Source organism: Macaca mulatta, chromosome 18 (genome assembly GCF_049350105.2).
Source record: "Macaca mulatta isolate MMU2019108-1 chromosome 18, T2T-MMU8v2.0, whole genome shotgun sequence".
NCBI lineage: Eukaryota > Metazoa > Chordata > Mammalia > Primates > Cercopithecidae > Macaca > Macaca mulatta.
In genome coordinates, this window is record NC_133423.1 from 45,732,955 (window position 1) to 45,747,337 (window position 14,383).

The following is a 14,383-nucleotide window of genomic DNA, read 5'->3' on the forward strand; positions in this document are numbered from 1 at the left end:
TCTTGAGCTCTGCCTATTTCTCCCAGGGAGGGAATTTCTGGGAAAGATTCCAGTTAACTGAGATTTCTAGCCACTACATGGTTAATTGAACCCAGTTCTTGAAACCATGGCATATAAAAACTAGAAGGTTCTTAAAGACCATTGTGTTCCACTTAAGGAAGCAGGCCCAGAGCAAATATGTGACCTGGGTCAAGTCACGCCTGGGGCTTTACTGAGTGCCTGTTGTGGACAGAGCCCTCTACTGGAAGCCCTCTGGGTACTACTTATGTTCCAGATGGGCAGTGTTTGGGGGAGGCTCCCTGGTGACACAGACATCAGGATTCCCACAGCCGAGGGTGCTGCAAATTGGAATCTTCCCCAGCCAGGGCCCTCGTAGGAGCTGGGGATTGGAGCATCGGGATCCAGCCCACAGAGGAGTTGGGACACCTGGCTGCTGGCCATATTCCTGCCTGTGGGTCTTAGGGCCAGTCCTTCCTCTCCCTCAATGTCTCAGTTGCCTCATCTCTACAACTAGAAGCTTTGTAAAAATCTTCAGGGTCTGTACAATCTCTTTATTTTGGGGGGACATTCATGATGAATGGATCTAAGTAATAGGTAATATTTCTTTTTATAATAGCTAGCATTTACCATGCTCTCATTCTGTGCCAGGCCCTCCGTTAAGCACTTTCCCTATATTATCTCCTGTAATCATCATGAGACCCCTTTGGGTAAGGAAGCTTCCATTGTACAGATGAGGAGACCGAGGCTCAGGGCAATTCTGGGACTTGCCCTTGGTCAGGCACCCAATGGAGGAAACTGCACCCACATCTGTAGAGCCCCGAAATCTGTGCTCCAAACCTCTGTCTTAGCTTCCCAGTCAGTGACACCAGAACATGAGGGATCCTGACCAAGATGCCCTGTGCAGGATAGTACGGAGCCCTCCTCCAGGGACAGCCTCCTCTGGGAGGCTGTCATTGTCCGGGAAGCAATCTGTGCTTCTAGGTACCTCTCCCTAACCCTACCCTCTACAGCAGTAGTGACTTACCCACAGTGGCATTGGAGGGGAACTGAGGCCATCGTCACATTTTTAAGGTGAGGAAAGATGCCCAGAAATAGCACATGTTAAGTGACAACACGAATGATTTGCCTAGGTCTACATGGCCAGTGTTTATAAGAAAAACATTTTTTCAAAGGCTCAGAGAGCCTGGTGTTGACTCTGGAAGCCTTCTGCCATGTTCCGCCACAGCCCTGTCACCACGCCACCATGCAGTGCAGACTACCTATTGAATCATTATTTAAGGGAAGTCGATTCCCTGTAAACAAAACAACCATCATGGCTTCCTTTGTGCTAAACCCACTGCTCCAGACTTGAAAGGCAGCAAAAACAAGTAAATGACTCAGTGCTTAGCCAAGCACAAAGAAAGGTGGCTCAAGGTCAGAGGCAGCCTCTGAGACCATTTCAGCAACGCTGCTGCGGCAGCTCTGCCCACTAATCACCGGGTGCCCAGAGACAGCATGTGCTCATCGCCCTTGACTTTGTTGAGAGCAGGGAGGAAACAGAGCAGTGCTTAGAAACAATTGAGGCAGAGTAGAGTGCTGGCTTCAGACAGTCATTCGCCAATTTAGTGAGTGAATTGGTGAATAAATTATATTTATTGAGTGCTTATGTTGTGCCAGGCATGGTGCCAGGTGCCGGGGAACTAGTGATGAACAAAACGTCATCCTTGCCCTCTGGGAGTTTGTGGTCTGGTGTGTGTGTATGTACAGATGTTAAATGAAGAATCCCACAAACATACGTGGGAGCTGGTTGTGCTGAACACTGTCAAATCCAGTCTCAGGGACAGTTATCTGGGAGAGGAGGAGGAGGGGATAACCAAGGTCAATTCCGAATTCTGAAGGTTGGCAGCATAAAAAGTGTAACCAGCAAAGCAGCAGATACTTCTCAGATATCATCCTTGACATCTGTGTAACATTTGACAAGGTTGGCCTCTCTGGTCTTTTTTGTTTGTTTGAGACAGGGTCTCCCTCTGTCACCCAGGCTAGAGTGTGGTGATGTAAATATGGCTCACTGCAGCCTCAACACCTGGGTTCAAATGATCCTCCCACCTCAGCCTCCCAAGTAGCTAGGACCACAGGCACGTGCCATTACTCCCAGCTAATTTTTAATTTTTTTTTTTTTTTTTTGTAGAAACAGTTTTGCTATGTTGATGAGGCTAGTCTCAAACTCCTGAGCTCAAGCAATCCTCCTGCCTTGGCCTCCCAAAGTGCTGGGATTACAGGTGTGAGCCACTGTGCCCAGTCTCTCTGGTCTTTCTAAAGTCCTCTCCTCTTCTGTTTTCTAACTATTCCTCCCTGACTTTCCTCCTGTCTCGCTGAATGCTCCTTCTCAGGTTCCTTTGTGGATTCATCTTCCGTGAAGCTTCCTCAGGGTTCTCTTCTCTTCCTAGGAGCATTCCTGCGGAAATCTCATCTATTCACAGCCTTAAGTATCTCCTGCCCTGGCATCTTAACCCCTCTACCTGCAGGCCAGCCCTCCCCAGGAGCATTGGAAGCATGCTCACTGTGGCCTCCTGCATGTCTGTGTCTGCACAGCATCTCAGACCTCAACATGTCCTCAACTGGTATAGTTAAAAGAACAATCTGAACTCAGAGTCTCCTCCCACTACTTTGTAGCTGTGTGAACTTGGGGGAGCTCCGGAAGGCCCCGGAGACCCTGGACTCATCATCTGAAATGAGGACAGGATACCAACCTCAACAGCTGTTGCAAAGCTAAGTGAAATAGTGTCGTACAATGACTAGCACAGTGCCCAGCACAAACTAGACACTAAGCAAGCAGAGGTTGCCTTGGCCCAAAACTTGGATCACCCTTGCCTCTTCCTTCTCCTTCACTCTTTATGTGTATTTGTTCACCATATCTTGTCAATTCCAATTCATAAACATCCCTTTAAGTCATTCCCTCCTTGCATCCCCTCTGCTACTGCCCTAACCCAGACCCTTCTGATGGATCTTTCTGCTTTCAGAGAATAACCTTCCAAAAATACCTTTTGTGGGGCCCATTGCCTGCCTGTACCATAAACTTCAAGTTCTTTACCAAGTCATGCAGGCAGTGTCCCAAGCTGGCTTACTCACCTTCCCAGAGATCTTCCTGCCATCTCCCTGCCCTATCCCATACTATTCCAGGTGCCTTTGCACACTCTGTTGAAACACTTGGAATGGCCCTCACACTCCTAAGTTCCTCTCTCCTTCCTTTTATCTGACCGCTTTTGCAGAAGTCAGGTAATGGCCCCCTGCATCCTCCCCTCTAGAGACCTGGGCTGGGCACTCTCTCCTCTGTGCTTCTGCTGCAACCGTCACCGACTCCTCCGTTAGGACATCCTCATAGCACACAGCATAAGGGCCCCTGTGTCCTTGATAGAAGGTTTGCCTTCTCCCCAAGGGAATACACGATATCTAAGCTCATTTTATACTGCCGGCACTGGCAGGGAAGCACATGCCGTGGCCACTCAACACGTGTTTACTAATGAGGTCTCTGGTTCCTGGGGGAACTCCAGCAGTTCAGGAGACCCCGCTAATAAACCGAGTAACACCTTGGGGAAATTGTCGGCTGAGGAGAGTCCTCTATTGATTTTTTTACCTAGCACATCCCAGAAGGCAGAGACTCCTCCTGCCTGTCCAGGGGAGCTTGAGGCTCAGGAGGCTGAAGTGTCTGTCTAGTGGGGGCTTGTGGGCTCGGCTAGCCTCTTGTTTTCCCTCATTATAATCCTGCTCATCTGCTTTTTGCTGGCTCGCCAATCCTTTCTCCTCTAGTTTAAATGAAAGAAGGGAGAGATGTTTTGTTTCTTCTCTACTTCTTCCCTTCCTCAAAGCCACACAAACATGTCAGGATCTTACATCCCTGTGGCTGAGGCGCAGCCTGGGAAGCAATGTAAGAGGAATTTATCAACGGTGTTTCAAAAACTAGAGGAGCATGCTGAATGCTTTGGCTGGGAAACAGGTAAGCTGAGCTTTGCAGGATGTCTGCTCTGGATGCCCAGGGGAAGGCCATGAGCATGTTGTTGTTTCCCAGGGGAGAAAAGGTGCTGCTGCTCTGAGCTCAACACACGCCCTGACCTAGTCTCCTCCCTGTAACCAGGGCACCCTCCGGGAAGAGGCTAACTGTGGCTCAGCGGTCAGGTGAGGCCAGGCGAGGGGTGCACCGGTGGCCAGGGTGTGCCTTGTGCTATTGTTTAGAGGTCTAGTCAAACGAGGCCAGTCTGTGGAGGCTGATTCTATCCTACAGGGCATCCTAATAAACCCGTGTGATCGTCAAAGGGTAGACTACAGTAGGATGGCCTTCTGATGGACTGCATCAGAATCACCTGGGTGCTTGTTAAAACTGAACTGATAACCTGGGGGAGAGGTGGTGCCTAGGAATCAGCATGTGTGAGGCCCCTATCTGTTCCCTGAGCATACAACTGCTTGTGGTTCAGAAGTTGCCACCAGTTGAGTGGCCATGTATTGCTTGAAATTCAGACTGGAGCCTTGAGTAGGAAAAGAATGAAAGGAAGAATTCGGCACACAACCCAACTTCTGCCTTTTCTGTACATACAAATATAATATATAACCCGCTATGAACCTAGCAACAAAAATCAAGTGCTCGGGAATCTATAACATTTACAAAACTGGTTTTGCTTTAACACGAACAAAGATTTCTTTTTCATTTGTAATTATGATAAATACACATAACATAAAATGTATCATCTTAACCATTTTTAAGTATACAGTTCAGTAATGGTAAGTACTTTCACATTGTTGTATATTCTGTCTCTGGAACTCTTCTCGTCTTGCAAAATGAAAACTTTAAACCCATTAAATGACAAGTCTTCACTTCCCCCTTCCCCAGCCCCTGGCAATCACAATTCTACTTTCTTTCTCTATGAATTTTACTGCTCTAGGTCCCTCATATAAGTAGAATCATATAATATTTGTCTTGCTGATGACTGGCTTATTTCACTTAGCATAGTATACCAGACTTCTTAAGTATAAAGAATCACTTAAGTGCAAGCAGTTCTCAAATGACATGAACTGTTTTGGGTGTCCCTAAAGCAGAAATCTGATTTTTGTTTTTGTTTTTGCCTTGGGCAGTTGTCCTGGGCTGGTGGTTGGGCCCTGGCTTCCTGAGACCTTGGCCTCTTTGCTGAGGAAGAGTGCAGACCTGGCCTTGCTCTGCCACCTGGGCTCCACTGTCCTGGCCAGCATGTCCTGAGAGACAATAGCCTTGTCGATCATTTAGAAGTCTTTAGATATTTTCCCCTGCACAGTCTCTTCTGAGAACCTTTCTTTCTTTTTTTTATTTCAAAGGAAAAAAACCAAAACCAAAAACATACACTTCCATGACTTAGCTATTGACCACAATAGCCAGAAATCAGTGACTCTCTCTTCAGTCGAAGATGGTTCCCGTGGCAACAAATCTCTCATTTCTTTCAACTAAATGATCTGCTCAGCTTTGGGGTAAAAGTTCTGTTTTCTCTAGAATTGCCATTTGCAACCTTGTGTGCACATAGGAATCACCTGGAAGTCTTTATAAAACAATCCCCAAGCCAGGTCCTCAGCTTCCTGGAGAATCTGATTCAGCAGGCCTGGGGATAGGGCCTGGTGTCCTTATTTTCAAAGATCTCATTAAGTGGTTCTGTCTCACATGGTTGGGAATCATTACCCTAAGGCACGCGGTCTACGCCTTGGTGCACGCTGTAGTCGTCTGAAGAGCTTTAAGAAACACTCATGGGACCCCACCCCTTGACATTCTGAGTCAGGTGGCCTGAGATGTGACCTGAGTATTAGGATTTCACAAATTCTCCAGATGTTTCTAATGCGCAGCCAGCCTTGAGAACCACTATTCTAGGTCAGCAGTTCTCAAATTGGAGCCTGCCTCAGAATCTCTTGGAGAGCTCCTTGATTATGGGCCCCGCCCCAGGGTCTCCTTTGGTAAGGCCAGGGTGGAGCCTCTCTAACAAGTTCCCAAGTGATGCTGATGCCGCTCCAGGAACTGCTCTTGGAGGCTCCTGGCTCTAGATGAACCTTTACCGAGGTTGGCGCTGTTCTGCTGCCCTGTTCTTTTTCCTGGTTGGGGGTTGGTGGACCCTTCCTTCCCCAAGTCTGATTCAGGCCTGAGACTTCTTAAAGGTATCAGCTTTTCTTTTTCTGAACATTTTAGCATTCAGATAAATACTATGACATATTTTTAAAGCAAAGTAACATAGATTTCTTCTCCCAGGCCTAGGAGCCTCAGAGTCTGCCTGAATTAAAAATTTATCTGTGCCTAAGATTAGGATTCATTGTGTGATCTGAGCTAAGGGATTGGTAGGTCTGGAGCAATGGGTTCAGCCTGTGCCTGGGTGAGGGTCGCCTTGTGACCGGTGCTGGGTAGGATCTGAGTGCCACACTTGACCCTCTAGCAGAGGGAGGACCTGTCTGGCCCACCTGGGTGAAAGCCTGGCTTTCTGACGCAGACCCAGACCTCTGCCCACCTCCACATCTGTGCACAAACACGGAAGGTAGCAATGAGGAAACATACCACAGCACCAGGCCTGCCGTAAGCCCAGGAGCTAGGGTTCAAGCCTCACTTCTTTATGCATTTCCTTTTCTATCATACTTTGGAACAGGCTTGAGCTGAAACCAGAGAGTTAGTACCTGGTTTCTGCCTCAGTCTATTCTCCCTCCTCCAAAGATGCCCCCAGCAACGTGGGCAACTTCAGCCCCCATGAGAGCTCAGAATTCCACATTCAGCCACAAAGTTGACAAGAACCTCTGGAGAGCTCAAAGACTTATTAAAGGTGGAAATGGTTACTGTTTTACCGAAGCAGGGTGAAAACACAACTCACTTCTTAGGATCAAACCCAGCAAATTCACTCAGCCCCAAGGTAACCAAGGACTCAGTTGAAGGAAAATAATTTTGAGCCCCTGAAATAGAAGCTATAAAGCTGTGTATCAAGGGCCAACCATTTCGCTAACATCATATATCTCATGGCATTCGCTTTGATTTTAAATTCAGTTCTAGTGAACTTGGTACTGGTTTCTAGTGACAAAGCAAACTAAGAGAATGATGACAGGTGCTAGATAAAGCAAGAAGTGGCAGCTAATAGCCTAAATTGTGATGGCATTAAGAAGACCAAAACTAGCTTGTTCAATGACAGCTTGTCTTTAAAAACAACAACAACAACAACAAAAATACCACTACATTAAGGATAAGAAAATATGGCCAAGCATGATGGCTCACATCTGTAATCCTAGCATTTTGGGAGGCCGAGGTGGGAGAGCACTTGAACTCAAGAGTTGACGACCAGCCTGGGCAACATGGCGAAACCCTGTCTCAACAAAGAATACAAAAGTACACCTATAGTCAGTCCCAGCTACTCAAGAGGCTGAGGTGGGAGACTGGCTTGAGCCCAGGAGGCAGAGGTTGCAGTGAGCTGAGATCACACCACTGCACTCCAGCCTGGGTGACAGAGCCAGACCCTGTCTCAAAATAATAATTTAAAAATAGCAAAACTAAATACATATCTCAGAAACCATCAAGTAGCCTGAGGTCATTGGTCGTTTAGTGGGGAAGAAAGGGAGGATATGTTATAATAACCCCGAGAGAAACATAGCATTTCAGCTCGGTTCACCCTGTGACATCCAGGACATGCAGAGGTAAAAAAAAAAATAAAAATAAAAACATTCCAACAATGCTCAATACACTGTCAAAGAAGGCAGGGCAGCATTTTATCCACTTTTGAATTATTTCCATCCCCAAACACTTAAAATGCATTCACAAAAGGCTTGGTGCTTAAAAGATAAACCCTCCGTGACCTGGAAGTTCACATAAATGAAACAGTTCATGATCTGATGATGCAAGATAGGTGAGATGCGTAAACTGACTCTTTCTTTTTTTTTTTTTTTTTAAAGACGGAGTCTCACTCTGTCTCCCAGGCTGGAATGCAGTGGCGTGATCTCAGCTTACTGCAACCTCTGTCTCTCAGGTTCAAGTGATTCTCCTGCCTCAGCCTCCCAAGTAGCTGGGATTATAGGTGCCCACCATTATGCCCAGCTAATTTTTTGTACTTTTAGTAGAGAAAGGGCCACCATTTTTGCCAGGCTGGTTGTGAACTCCTGACCTCGTGATTCGCCCACCTCGGCCTCCCAAAGTGCTGGGATTATAGGTGTGGGCCACTGCGCCCAGCCAAACTCACTCTTTTGAACTTAACATTTTCCCCGTGACATTGGAGACTCTTCTGCTACCTCTCTCCTACGAAAAAAGGACAGTGGTGAGGACGGGTGGCGGGGGGACAAGCCCCTTCCACCTTGCCACCTCCAAGGGACTTTGCAGTGTGGGTGATTGTGTGGCTGGTCATCCTCTTTCTGCACCTCTGATTCTGCTTGTGTTGTCCTTGTTGTGTGGGGCAGGATGGTCAGGACTTCAGCTAGGGCTGTGCAGGCTCTACAGTGACTCAGGCCTGGGTGTTTTTTGGTGAATTTAAGAATATGACCATTTTTGGGGGGAAAGTGACACTTCTACTCTCTCCACACTTTCACCATCCATTTTCTTACTGGACTTGGCTGCAGTCCTGCAAGGAGGACAGGGCAGAGAGTAGCAACCCTCCTTGCCGAGGCCCAGAAAGATAGCATGGTATGCCCAGGGCACCTGTGGTGGGTGGCGGACGTCTCCTCTTGGGTGCCCAGGCTTCCTCAAGGTGGGAGGGACTGGAGGGCAGGGGATGGCGGCCAATGTCCCGCTCTAGCCCTCTAAGGTACCTTTTTCTCCCCTCTGAAGTTGTTAGGCTGATCTGGAGTCTGCTCCAGGCCTGGGCTTCACCCTGGCCTCGTGCCCTGCCCAGCACCTGTGTGGAGGGAACTGTTCATATTCATTCCTGTTTGGGGGCCAAGCTCAGGGCACCCGAACCAGCAGCCTTGGGTGGCTGAACCCAGTGGGACAGAAGGAGGCAGTTGTATCTGGCAGAGTTACCCAAGGCCACAGGCCTAAGCAAAGCAGGAGAGTGGGGCAAGCTGTGGTCAGGGACCGTGGTGCTGGCCCCCTGCTGCTCTGGCCATGTGGGAGGAAGCTGGGGGTTCCCAAGTGGCAGCTCCTGCCAGCCTACCCTGGACTCCTGAGCCCGTTCTCCTGTACTCTTCTCCAGTGGGACATCTGGCCCTCACTGTGGCTGGCTTCTGGGCAAGTCCCTCTGCTCAAGATCACTTTGTGGGGCAGCTGGTCCCCCCCGGGGCTCCCACACTCTGCACATACAATTTAGGGACCTGGCAGGGTCTTGGTGGCCTATAGCTTCCCTTTCTGGACCCGACTAGCCTCCCATTAGAGAGCCATAACTCTTCTTCAATACAGTGTTGTTTGAACTTTGAAATATATGCATTTGTCTATGTATTTTCTTAAAAATTAACACTTTATCTCAATAAGCATACAATGGATTGTTCAATGGTACAGTTTGGAGCCAATCCCCTGCCACTTCCCTCCCCAAATAAAGTCAGGACAGACGCTGGAGTCAGCACGGAAGCTGTGGAAACCTTTTGCCCTGGAGCCAGGTGCCTGTGGCTGTGCCTGGGTATGGCTTCAGCCCAGGCTTGGTGTCAGTTTCCTGGCAGCACTGCCCAGGAGCCCGCATGAAGGCAACCGGATCTTTCCCTGAGTGGCTGGTGCACGGGCTCATTTCTGAGTGGCCTCCTGCATGTGAAGAAAAAGTGGCCAAGTGGCATCCCTCCCTTTCTCAGCCCCTTCCCTCCCTTGCTTTCCTCTCAATGAGCCGAGTCACACTGCACCACGCTCCGTGCAGCCTTTCCCGATGGAAAAGAGAAGGGAGGCCCCAGATGTCCTTTGCTGGGATGTGGAGAAACACCATCTATATGAAAAGCCCCTTGCTTGCTCTTCTGATTTTCTCTCTCCCCTGGCCCTGGAGAGAAAGGCTGTGCCATTCAAAGACAGTTTGGGGACATGGGGGCTGCAGGCCTGATCTTATTTTAATGCAAATTTTGTTCTGGGAGCAGTGGTTTATACAAACTCCTGTAGCATAATTCCAGCTTGTGTGTGGCTGTCTTTGAGTAGTGATTCTGAAGTGATGACTGTGATGCTACACCTAAAAACATCATCAGGGTACTTTGTATCTGTCACTGTGTTTGAATGGCTCTCAGTTTCTATCTAATAAAACCAGTCAAATGGTTCATCTAGCAAAGACTCTGGCTGTGGCCATGTGTGTGTGTGTGTGTGTGTGTGTGTGTCTGTGGGTATGCATGTGTGTTTTTGTGTGTTTATGGGGATTGGGCTGCACTGGGCTGACAGCAGCACAGCCCAATGTGGGGAGCTGCCAGGTATTGTGAAGAGCCCATGGCCACCCTGGGCACACTTTTGGGCAGTGTTGGGGGCGGATGAGAATCAGGAGACCTGTGGGTAGCTGGCAGGAGTAGCCATCTGACCCAGGGAGTAGGTGGGCTCACAGTAGGGGCTTAGAGCCCAGATCAAGATCAAGATCAAGTTAAGTGGCATGCTAAATTGACAGTGTACAAAGGTGTACAATGACACGGAGAGAGGATTCTGGAGCTTCTGCAGGAGGAGGGAGGGCCCTTGAGGGCTGGAGTTACCTGCCTTGAGGGCTGGAGCTGCCTGGGGCAGGTGAGTTGGAGATGCACTCGTAACTGGAAGCAGATCCCATGGCTATGCAGACCTACCTTTCTCTAAGCAAAGCAGCTCTATCGAGGTCCAAAGTCACACTAAGGGCATCTGAGCACTAATTACCCATTTGTAGAGAGAGAGAAAACAAAACAAAACAAAACAAACAAAAAAAAAAACTTCGTTCAATGCCAATCTCCTTGAGTGTATTTAAGACAGAATTATATCAAAAGTTTTTTGCATTTATGTGCAAAATACCTAGTTTGAGCCTGTTTGCCCCATGAAATGTAGTTAACATTGCTTGGAGTCCCCAGATCTGCATCTTGGAAAAGCCCAAAGCCTTCCCCATGATTTCTGCAAATTCCCAGGGATTGGTGTTTCCACGACCCCACTGCCTTCAGACTCCTGCTTTTGGGCATGTTTCTGTTTTGTATTGTTGACCAACCAGATATTAGATGCCGCCTTTCCTTAATATCTGTGATGGCGTAGTGTGTCCCAGAGTGTGGTGGGAAGCAGTGGGAACGGGATCGAGACCGCTTCAAACATCCTGAAAAGGAGACAGCCCAGCTGTTGGCCAAGTTTCTGGTGTGGACACTCCTCATGACCTTGGCCTTACCCTACCTCTCTGGCCTCTCTCTTCCACCTCTTCCCTCTTGGCCTTCCTTTTCTTATCTCTCCATCTCCGCATTTCTCTCTTTGGAGCTATTGAATCATTCTCTGTTTGCTTGGTCTCCTGCTGAGCCTGGGTCTCTGCTCACCTTCCACCTTCCAAAGATATGTTCTCAAAGAAGAGCATTTCCTGTCTAAGATGAATTTTGGTGACAGCTGTAAGATGTTCAAATGTTCAAATGTTTCATTATGACAACTGTAAAATGTCAGACACTCAAGCAAGCAATGACGGAACCTAAGGATACTATTGGAGGGTCATCTCTGAGACCTGGGCATTGCCTTTTTTTTTTAGATAGGGTCTCGTTCTGATACTGAAGCTGGAATGCAGTGGGACAATCTTGGCTTACTGCAACCTCCGCCTACTGGGCTCAGGTGATCCTCCCACCTCAACCTCCTAAGTAGCTGGGACCATAGGTGTGCACCACCATGCCCAGCTAATTTTTCTATTTTTATTAGAGATGAGATTTTGCCATGTTGCCCAGGCTGGTCTCAAACTCTTGGGCTCAAGCCATCCTCCCGCCTTGGCCTCCCAAAGTGCTGGGATTATAGGCATGAGCCACTGCACCTGGCCTGTCTTCTGTCTATCATAGTAAGAAAAAGAGCTGACAAACAGGGAAGTGGAACTTCAATACATATTTTTGAATGAATGAATGTATGAATGAGCTGAAGATTAAAGGTGATTATAGTTTAATAAATATTTATCAAATACACATTATTTGTCACTTCAGTCATTCAACAAATATTTTGAACCCCTGCTTTAGGTCAAGCTACTTGAGTATTTGAGAATACAAGAGTTTGCAAATGCACATTCAATCACTGCGTTCATGGAACATAGTGTCTGACCAGAGAAATACAGGTAATCAAAAAAACCTCATTGCTAAATGTTTTATTATAAACCATGCTACAAAGGAACATGCAAGTGCTATGAGAGGCTCAGACAGGTAGCCCTGAACTGGGATTGAGCACCAAGGGGGGCTTCCCAGGAGAGAGGGTTAGCTAGGTGGAGTTGTGGGGGATGCAGTTCCAGGCAGGAGAGAGCTTAGGACGCTCATGGAAGGCCAGCGCGCTCCTACCTGGAAAAGGAGGGGGACATGGTGGGAGAAAAAGTTGGAGAACTGGACAGAGGTGAGACCCTGTGGGGAAAGGTGGCCCTATAACCGATACTGATTTTGATTTTAAGAGAATCAGCTAGTCCTTGAAGGGTCATAAGGAGGAAGAGGACATGATCAGACTGACACTGAAAAAGCTCACTCTGGCTACAGTGTGAAATGTGAAACTGCTGGGGCCCAGAGTGCTTGAAAGGAGGTCATTTAGGAGGCTGCTGCTGGTGGTGAGGACCAGGGCGATGGGTGATGTAGGATGGAGCGAAGGGGATAGGGCTGAGAGCTCCCAAGGAGCCAGATGGATAAGCAGGCCAGTGACAGATGATGAGGGGGGTGGGGGAGGAAAGGGCTGTGTCACGGATGACGCTTCTCAGCAGGGACACGGAAGTCTAAGACATCAGTCCCACTTGAGAATGGGATTGCTTACAGGAGAGAGATCAGCAAGTGTAACTAGATACGAAGTGGGGAGTTTCAACCAAGGCATCAAGCTACGATACTGCCACTCTGTAAGGAGGCCCTAGACCACGTACAGAGCTTTCATACAAACCAGCTGAAAACCAGTTAAACTGTTCTTGGGCCCTTCTCAAAGATTAAAGATATAAAAAGGATGACAGAACGCTGATAGAATCATTGATTTTTTGTTTTGTTTTGTTTTGTTTTGTTTGAGACAGGGTCTTGCTCTGTCACCCAGGCTGAAGTGCCGTGGCACCATCATGGCTTACAGTAGCCTTGACCTCCCAGTCTCATGAGAGTCTCCCACCTCAGCCTCCTGAGTAGCTTGGCTAATTTTTTTATTTTTTTGTAAAGATAGGGCCTTAGTATGTTTCTCAGGTTGGTCTGGAACTCTTGGGCTCAAGTGATCCTTCCTCTTCAGCCTACCAAAGTGCTGGGATTATAGGTGTGAGCCACCACACCTGATCCGCATTGATTTTTTAGAAGGATTTCATGGAGAAAACTGGGCTAGGAACCCCATCCCCAAGGTAGAGGTTGGGGGGTCAGTGCTTCCTCCCGACTCCAGGCTTAGTGAGAAGGGCTCTCACAGGGCCACCCAGAGAGTTTGCTGTGGATTCCCCCAGGTGGGTCCCAGAGCACTGGAGCTGGCACCCCACTATAGCCTGAGGAAGCTGAAGGGGCCCAGAGCAGCGGAGTTGGGCTGATAGAGGGTCAAACTGGGATCAGTCCTGGTGGTGGGGATGTGTGCTCAAAAGTCAGCTAGAGGTCTTTGGAAAGGGTAAGGGGACCTTGGCAGTGGGAGGCTGTGGGGTGTAGTTCTGGAGCAGAAGTGGAGGTGGGATCAGGAGAGGCCCATGTCAGGGATCCTGGTCAGAGGGGAGCCTGGAAATAAACCCACAAGCCTTCCCACAGAAGAGTTGGCTTTAAACATCCGTGAGGACCGCAGGAATACGTAGAGTCCTCTCATGAGAGTGACCCAACCCTGTGGTGGGGGTGGCTGGGGCATATGTCAGAACCCGCAACTACCAAGAGCAGGAGGAGGTCAGCAGAACAGGAGGTGACTGGCCCCTTCCCTGGACAGCAGCTGAGCTGCCAGGCCTGGCTGAGGAAGAGACATGGAAAAGGCCGAGTTTCATGAACATCCAGTGTGGGCTCCTACGGGCTCTATACAGCTCTAATTGTTGACTTGAGACAATGTTTATCACTTTTAGGGTCTGTAAAACTTTTAAAAGATCTGAAAGTGATCCACCAAACTGTCACAGACCAAGGGAAGGACGGTTCTCACTAAGCAAAAATAAATGTGCTTTTTGTCGTGTCTGGGAGTCCTGCTTCTTAGAGGTACTGGGTACCGAAGTAATTACAAAATGATGAGCTGTGTGCAACAACTGAGGTATGAGCAAAGGAGAGAGGAACTTGAGGAGCTGGAGGAAGGTTTTACAAAAGTGACTGCAGACTGGGCCTTGGATTGCATGTTGGAACTTGCCACTGAGGGAAGGCAAGGCATTACAAGCAGATGGATCTGAATCTGAAGGTCAGCAAGAAATGA